This window comes from Capsicum annuum, chromosome 6 (genome assembly GCF_002878395.1).
Source record: "Capsicum annuum cultivar UCD-10X-F1 chromosome 6, UCD10Xv1.1, whole genome shotgun sequence".
In the NCBI taxonomy this organism is placed as follows: Eukaryota; Viridiplantae; Streptophyta; class Magnoliopsida; order Solanales; family Solanaceae; genus Capsicum; species Capsicum annuum.
The window spans coordinates 151,152,939-151,161,624 of record NC_061116.1 but is presented as its reverse complement, the minus strand read 5'-3'; the positions used below and the strand labels follow the sequence as shown (position 1 = coordinate 151,161,624).

Below are 8,686 nucleotides of genomic sequence, written 5' to 3'. Positions count from 1 at the left end.
AGTGGAGTAATATGAAAGAAATCTTGCCTTCTTTTTCATCTCGCCCATCACCCAAAAAGAATGTATCGTTTGTCCATATTAGCATCATTTTAAACAAACAGAACGTTTTAAATCCCATGCCTCTCGCCCCACCCTTTATCTCTCACACAGAGACACAGTGACTCAGCACAACACTCAAATGCCTATTTCACACTCTCTCCTCCTTATAAGTACCAATACTCCCCAACACAGTTTATTTCTTCAATGAACGGCCTGATTTAATCTTGAAAAATGGCATTTTCTTTCTCTTTTCTCTTTTCTCTTTCTTGCTTTACTTGTTTATCTCTCGCCTCATGCTCTTTCTCTTTCTTCGTCCAATAATGATGATGAGTTTTCCCTTTCTTCTACTAAATTCCCTGTACCAATGGCAGAAAAATTCATCGAACAGCTTAACTTGTTCCCTAAACGTGATATTAACAAGGCTTTGCAAGGAAAATCCGTAACCGCTGCTAAGCAAAGTCTCTTTGAAAAGAGATTCAATTTATCTTACCTTGGTGACTCCGGAGCCACTGTTCAAGATTTGGGTCATCATGCCGGTTACTATCGTCTTCCACATACTAAAGATGCAAGGTCTGATTAATATGTTCCCTTTGTTCAATGTTATGTGTCACGGAAAAGAATGACATTCTTTTTTATATATTCAAGAATTCTTTAACTTCAAATTTAATTTTACATTTGTGTGTCGTGTGCTTAATGTTATTTTTTCTTTTGTTTTGGTAAAATATGAAATCTTGGTAATCCTGAAGTTTCACTTTTTTGTTTTTTGGCGCAGGATGTTTTATTTCTTTTTTAAATCAAGACGCAGCCAGAATGATCCAGTTGTTATATGGCTAACAGGAGGACCAGGATGTAGCAGTGAATTGGCTGTGTTTTATGAAAATGGAATGATTTCGGCTGGGACAAGGTTGGTATTATTACTATTTCTGTTATATATTTTTCTTTGCTGACTAAGCCAACTTTTTCTATTATATAGAAGCAGTACTTTTGACATGACTGCTGCACAAGTTTGTTTCTAATTTTATTATATTATTTTTAATTAATTATTATAAATTATTTATATATTAAAAAAATTAATAATATTTAATTATAAAATAAAATAGTTATTTATATTATATTTGTTTTAATCGTAATTTTATTATATCACCAATAATTAATTATTATAAGTTATTTATATATTAAAATTTTAATAATATTCAATCCGTGATTTTACTATATCACTTTTAATTAATTATATTAAATCATTTACGTATTAAAAAATTAATAATATTTAATTAAAAAAATAAAATAAATATTTATGACATGTTCGCTTCAACTGCTTCAACCGTGATTTTACTATACCATCCCTAATTAATTATTATAGTCATTTATAATTAATATATTTGATTTAAAAGGTAAAATAGACATTTATGACATGTCTACTTCATCTGCTTCAAACCCAGTTTTACTAAATATTACCCTAATTAATTATTATAAATCATTTAAGTATTAAAAATTTAATAATGATTAATAAAAAAAATAAAATAGATATAAAAATGATACATTAACTCTTGATATTTTAAATTAATTTGACGTGTTATATGAGGTCCAATTAAATTTTTTCACCAGTATTTCTTATAGTAATTTTGTTATGTTACTTCTAATTAGTTGTTGTAAGTCATTTAAGACATTTATTCTTCGTTGCTTCAATTGTAATTTTACTATATCACCCCTAATTAATTATTATAGCTATCTAAGTATTGTGTCACTTAAATTGGAATAGAAAAAATATTACAAATCACAATAATTAAAAAATTAAATTATTTAAAAATTATAATTGGCTATCGACGACACAAAACTTTAGACAAGAAGAGTAACATGTATTATTGAAAAATTACAGAAAAATTTATAAATTACAATATTTAACAACTTAAAATATCTAAAAATAATTTAATCTGTTAAATATTTCATAAAAATATGTAAAAATACTATAAATCACAATAATTAACAACTTAAATTTTTTAAAAAATATAAAATATTTGGTTGACTCTCGAAATTATATTAGTCACTTAAATTGAAATAGAATAAAAGTATTATAAATCATAATATTAAAAAATTAAATTATTTTAAAAATATAATTGACTATCGATGTCACAAAAGTTTAAATAAGAAAAATAATATCTATTATTTGAAAATTACATTAAAAAATATCATAAATTACAATAGTTAAAAGATTAAATTATATAAATACATGTTAAAAGTATGATTGATTATCTAAATTTTATTTGTGTCACATAAATTTAGATAAAAGAATAACATATGTTAAAAGTATGATTGATTATCTAAATTTTATTTGTGTCACATAAATTTAGATAAAAGAATAACATATATTAAACTCGTGTTAGATCTCAATTGAATCTTAGAATGTATATGCAATTTTGTTTTTAAAAAAAAACTTTTCTTTAAATATATAAAGATTAAAAAGACAAGTTCCAATACAACACATCAAACTATGTATAAGAATTAATGTTAGCATAAATAATAGCAGTATTATAATACATGTATTACTAATGCAAATATTACTAATATATTCTATTCAAAATTATTTTTATACACTCAAACAAACGACTCCTACGTTTCAATGGAAGAACATATACAAAAATAAATTTCGATAAAACATTTATAGAAGTATATTTTAAAGTGTTCTCAAAGACAATTAACTTAAATTAATCTGAGAGATTGTTACTCATAGTTTTTTTTTTCTATATAAGTGTGAAAGAAGCAGCTGAAGCAAGTAGCTTGTGGACGACATGTCTGATTTAGCTGCTTTAGCCGTAATTTTACTATATCATTTCTAATTAATTATTATAAGTCATTTATGTATTATAAAATTAATATTATTTAATTAAAATATGTAAAATAAAAATTTATGACATGTCTGCTTCAACTGCTTCAATCATGATTTTACTATATAATCTCTAAGTAATTATTATCAGTCATTTAGGTATTAAAAAATTAATATTATTTAATTAAAAAGGGTAAAATAAAAATTTATGACATGTCTGCTTCAGTTGTTTCAATCGTGATTTTACAATATCGTTCCTAATTAAATATATAAGTTATTTACATATTAGAAAATGAATAATATATAATTAATAAAAGTGAAATAGATATTTATGACATCTCTGCTTCAGTTGCGTCAATCGTGATTTTACTATATCATTTCTAATTAATTATTATAAGTCATTTATGTATTAAAAAATAATAATATTTAATTAAAAAAGTATAATAGATATTTATGACGTATCTGTTTCAGCTATTTCAATCGTGGTTTTATTATATCACCTTTAATTAATTATTATAGTCATTTAAGTATTAGAGAATTGATAATATTTCATAGAAAAAAAGATAAAATAGACAAAAAATTATAAGTTAACTCTTGATGTTTTAAATTAACTTAATGACTTATATGAAGTCCACTTAAATTTTTTTCCACAAGTATTTTTTATAGTAATTTTATTATATATATATATATAAGTGTGAAAGAAACTGTTGAAGCAGGCAGCTGTGGACAACATGCCTGCTTCATTCATAATTTTACTATATCATCCCTAATTAATTATTATAAGTCATTTATGTATTAGAAAAGTTATATTATTTAATTAAAAAAAAGTAAAATAAAAATTTATGACATGTCCGCTTCAGCTGCTTCAACCATGATTTTAATATATCATCCCTAATTAATTATTATAAGTTATTTATGTATTAAAAAGATAATATTATTTAATTAAAAATGTACAATAAAAATTTATGACATGTCCGCTTCAGTTGCTTCAACCATTATTTTACTATATCATCCATAATTAATTATTATAAGTCATTTATGTATTAGAAAGATAATATTGTTTAATTAAAAATATAAAATAAAAATTTATGACATGCTCGCTTCAACTGCTTCAGTCATGATTTTACTATATCATCTCTAATTAATTATATAAGTCATTTACGTTTTAAAAAATTAATAATATATAATTAAAAAGGTAAAAGAGATATTTTTTACATGTCTGCTTCAGCTACTTCAACCGTGATTTTACTATATCATTCCTAATTAATTATATAAGTCATTTACGTATTAGAAAATTAATAATAATTAATTAAAAAATGTACAATAGACATTTATGGCATGCCTGTTTATGCTATTTCAATCGTAATTTTATTATATCACCCCTAATTAATTATTATAGATCATTTAAGCATTAGAGAATTGATAATATTTCATAAAAAAAGATAAAATAAACAAAAATTATAAGTTAACTCTTGATATTTTAAAACAACTTGACGACTTATATGGAGTTCACTTAAATTTTTTCAGAAGTATTTTTTATAGTTACTTTATTATATCACTTCTAATTAGTTAACCATTGATGTTTTAAATTAAGTTGTCGACTTATAAGGGTTTCACTTAAAATATTTTCAGAAGTAACTTTTATAGTAATTTTATTATATCACTTCTAAATAGTTATTATAAGTCATTTAAGTATTTATTATAAATAATATTTCATAAAGATAAAATAGATAAAAAAAAATTATAAATGAAAATGATCTGATGGAGTGCTTTACAATAGTAATATCTGTGTCAAAAAAGGTATGAAAGCAGTACACCTATTGAGATCTAAACTATTAGATTCAAATAAAAAAATTTAATACATAGTTACTATCTAAGATCTGAGTGATCAAAATATTAATTTTTATTAGGTACAATTAATGAAGCATAAAATATGTAAATAAAAAAATTAAATTTTAATTTTTGTAACAACTTTTCCATTTCGGTGATCGACATGTTTGCCGACCACTGTTTGCTCCGTAATTTTACTATATCACCCCTAATTAATTATTATATGTCATTTATGTATTACAAAAAAATAATAATTAACAAAAATAAATAAGTAAAATAGATATTTATGACATGTCTACTTCAACTGCTTCAACCGTAATTTACTACATCATCTCTAATTAATTATTATAAATTATTTAAGTATTAAAAATTAATAAATTTGATAAAAAGGAAAAATAGTTATAAAATAAAAATTAACTCTTTAAGTTTTAAATTAACTTGACATCTTAAATGAGGCTCACCTAAATTATTTTCATAAGTATTTGGTATAGCTATTTTTTTTAATCACTTCCAATTAGTTAAGTCATTTAGACATGTCTGCTTAGCTACTTCAATCATGATATTTGCTTAACTCTCAAAATTATATCGGTGTCACTTAAATTGAAAAAAAAGAAAAAATATTATAAATTAGAATAATAAAAAACTTAAATTATTTAAAATTATTTAATAATGACAATTTATATCACTCCTTTCATAATAATTTTAAAAATTAAAGCTTAACATGTTGGGCCCGTGCTCAGCACAGGCCTATCGCCACTAGTTTATATATACTTTTCAAAACACTTAAAATTTAAATATTAATTTAATTCAACTTCAAAGAACAAGTTGACAAATAAAAGAGGAGGAAGGATGAAAGCAAATAATGTTTATGTCGGCTTAGTAGGGGAATAAAATGCAATTTTGGGTTATTGATTGCAACCCAGATGTGATGTAATATGCAATGATTAGATAATCCTTTATCTTTTTCAACAATTAATTTCAATTTTAATCTCTTATTTTATACTTAATGTAGCAAATCTCAGTCATATGATTGAAATTTTAAACTTCAAAATGTATTAAATTTTATTATTTATATGAGTAAGTTATATATAATTATCTTGTGAGATAATTTGGCTTCTTAAAAAATACTATCAAGTAATTAATATGTTTTGTGTATTCATGTTATATAATTCATAAGTAAAATTGACAATAATTTAACTTATCGTAATAATCAAAATATCTTAATATTAAATCCGTGCTGACAAGGGTCATGCTCCTCTAGTTTTATTTGAGAAAAATGATAAGGGTAACAATTGAGGTTCCTCTAATCCTAACTCAACTAGATTATTGATAAATATGGGCTTAGATCTTTTGAGGACTATAATGAGAATTCAATCCACGTTATCAATATAGGTTATTCAACTTTTTTTTTTCTATCATCCAACCTGTCCTTTTACCTACTAGAATTTCCTTTCTTGACTAATTGCTGGCGTAGACAAAGTAGCTTGATTTAAATGATAACTAGTTTTCTTTTCTTTTTTCTATTTACATGATTAACGGTTGAGATCTTTGAATAGAAATTTGCCAGCTTTTTGCTCTCTTCATTTACACGTAAAGTCCCTTCCATTGTGTGTGAACTTGTTCATCCTTTTTCCCCACAATGACATAAGATAATTCCCCTAAAATTTGCTTTCAGTCTCCGGAATACATAAAATTCCTCTCCTCGAATTTCCGACAGTTTGTTGATTAAAGTGGCTTTTCATTATCAATTATTTGCAAGTAAAGGTCACAAATAGAAATGGTTAAACTGGAGGGCACGAATTCCAATTAAACAGACAAACAGTCTCGAATATCCAATGGTTAACCCGAGAAAAGTAAGAAAATGTTGAACTGCACTCTTGATTTATCTTATAGTTAAAGAAAGAGTTGAGTTAATTGAAATTTGACAGGTTTCTAACTTAATATATGTTGATCAACCAACTGGAACTGGTTTTAGTTATACTTCAGACGATGATGACATTCGTCACGATGAAAGGGGTGTAAGCAATGACCTTTATGACTTCTTGCAGGTTTGTTACTCCCTGTTTTGCATACTGTTTTTTTCTTATTCCAAATCTCATTTTAAACGTCTAAATTTTTGAAGAATATTGCTATTGTCTAAATATTTAACTGTCATTCTAGCCTACAAATTTAAGACACCTTATTTTATTTTTTCCCTTTTCTACGAATAGGCCTTCTTCAAGGCACATCTTCAGTATGTAAAGAATGATTTCTACATCACTGGAGAATCATATGCTGGGCATTACATTCCTGCATTTGCTTCTCGGGTTCATCAAGGAAACAAGAATAGAGACGGAATTCCAATAAACCTCAAGGTATTTATTTATAAATAATTAACTCATTTTCTGTAAATAATTCGTTTGTTTGGACTTGTTACGGTGCTAATTCAGTGAATTATATTTGACTAGGGATTTGCCATTGGTAATGGACTCACTAATCCAGAAATTCAGTACAAAGCATACACTGACTATGCATTGGATATGAGATAGATCAAACAATCTGATTACAATGTCATAGACAAGTCATGTCCAAAATGTCAACAGGCAATTAGGCTTTGCGGTAATCTTCACTCACAGAGACCCCTCAAAGTGTTTGCTTTATCCTTAGACATAATACATAAATATAATTCTAAACTTGATATCAAATTATAACTTTGATCTTAAACTTTGATAGTGCACAAATATAACCTTTAACTATTAAAAACTGCACAAATATGACCTCCGATCGTACGTGGCAAAACGCATGTTCAACACGCAAAACTGAGCGTGTTCAGCTTAAAATCAAAGCGTTTCAACAGTAAAAAACTAGTAAAATGACTATAATGCCCTTACTAATTCCTTTTTATATATTTAAATGACTTTTGACTATTATTTTTTCATTATTTTCGGTTTAAAGATGAAAATGACATCTAATTTCTTTTATTATTGCGGAAAAAGAGCAATATTGAAGATTTATTAATTAGGTGGGTCAACCTCATATGAAAAAATCGCGCGGGTATCTATATCTATTACAAAGCAGAGAGCGAATTTAAGTTGTATAATATATCTAAATATAATTTATTTAAATATTAAATTAAAGATGAAACTATACTAATAATAAAAAAATTTATAGTTTTAATAAAACGTTATTAAATTAACGTTATTAAGGATAATAGTAGTAATATATTAAATTAACGCAGGGGCGGACCTATGTGGTTGCCATGACGTTCACCCGAGCCCCCCGGTAAAAGATTACGTTGTATATATAAGATAGAAAATCTTTATTTATGTACGTATATTAATGTTGAACAACATTCAACAAGGCACTTAGATAGCCCTGTGGTGTTATTTGCTCTTCCTGGGCGCTTTCTTCAGCCTATTGCGCGGGTACGATCCCTGCTTGTGACTGTTCTTTTATTTTTATTTAATAATAAAAAAGTTAGGTGTTGTTGTTATAGAAATAAATATAATCATAATCATAATAATAATAATAATAATAATAATAATAATAATAATAATAACAACAACAACGTTGTTTTAACACAAAAAGCAAAACTACAGAAATAAATAAAATAAAATAATAATAATAATAATAATAATAATAATAATAATAATAATAATAACGACATCTTTTCAGATGAAAGAAAAATGTGACCTTTAATTATTTAAAACTGCACAAATGTAACCTCCGATCAAAAGTCCCTCCAAGTCAGCCCTTTGATATAGAAATAATAATAATAATAATAATAATAATAATAATAATAATAATAATAATAATAATAATAAAAACGACGCCGTTTTAATACAAAAAGGCAAAACTTTGACAGTGCACAAGTATGACCTTTAACTACTCAAAACTGCATATATATGACCTCCCTCCAAATCAGCCCTTTTAACGATGCGGCACCGTGTGATTAGATTATCTTTCCACATAGGCGCGAGTGAGACTCACGCATGGAGTTGCAAAATCGGAGGTCAT

The 8,686-nt window shown here is 25.4% G+C and overlaps 1 pseudogene; it reads left to right on the top strand.

The window, feature by feature from the left end:
- Nucleotides 1–259: 259 nt before the first annotated feature.
- The window catches only part of LOC107873160, a 10,003-nt pseudogene continuing 1,576 nt past the window's right edge, over nucleotides 260–8,686 (top strand).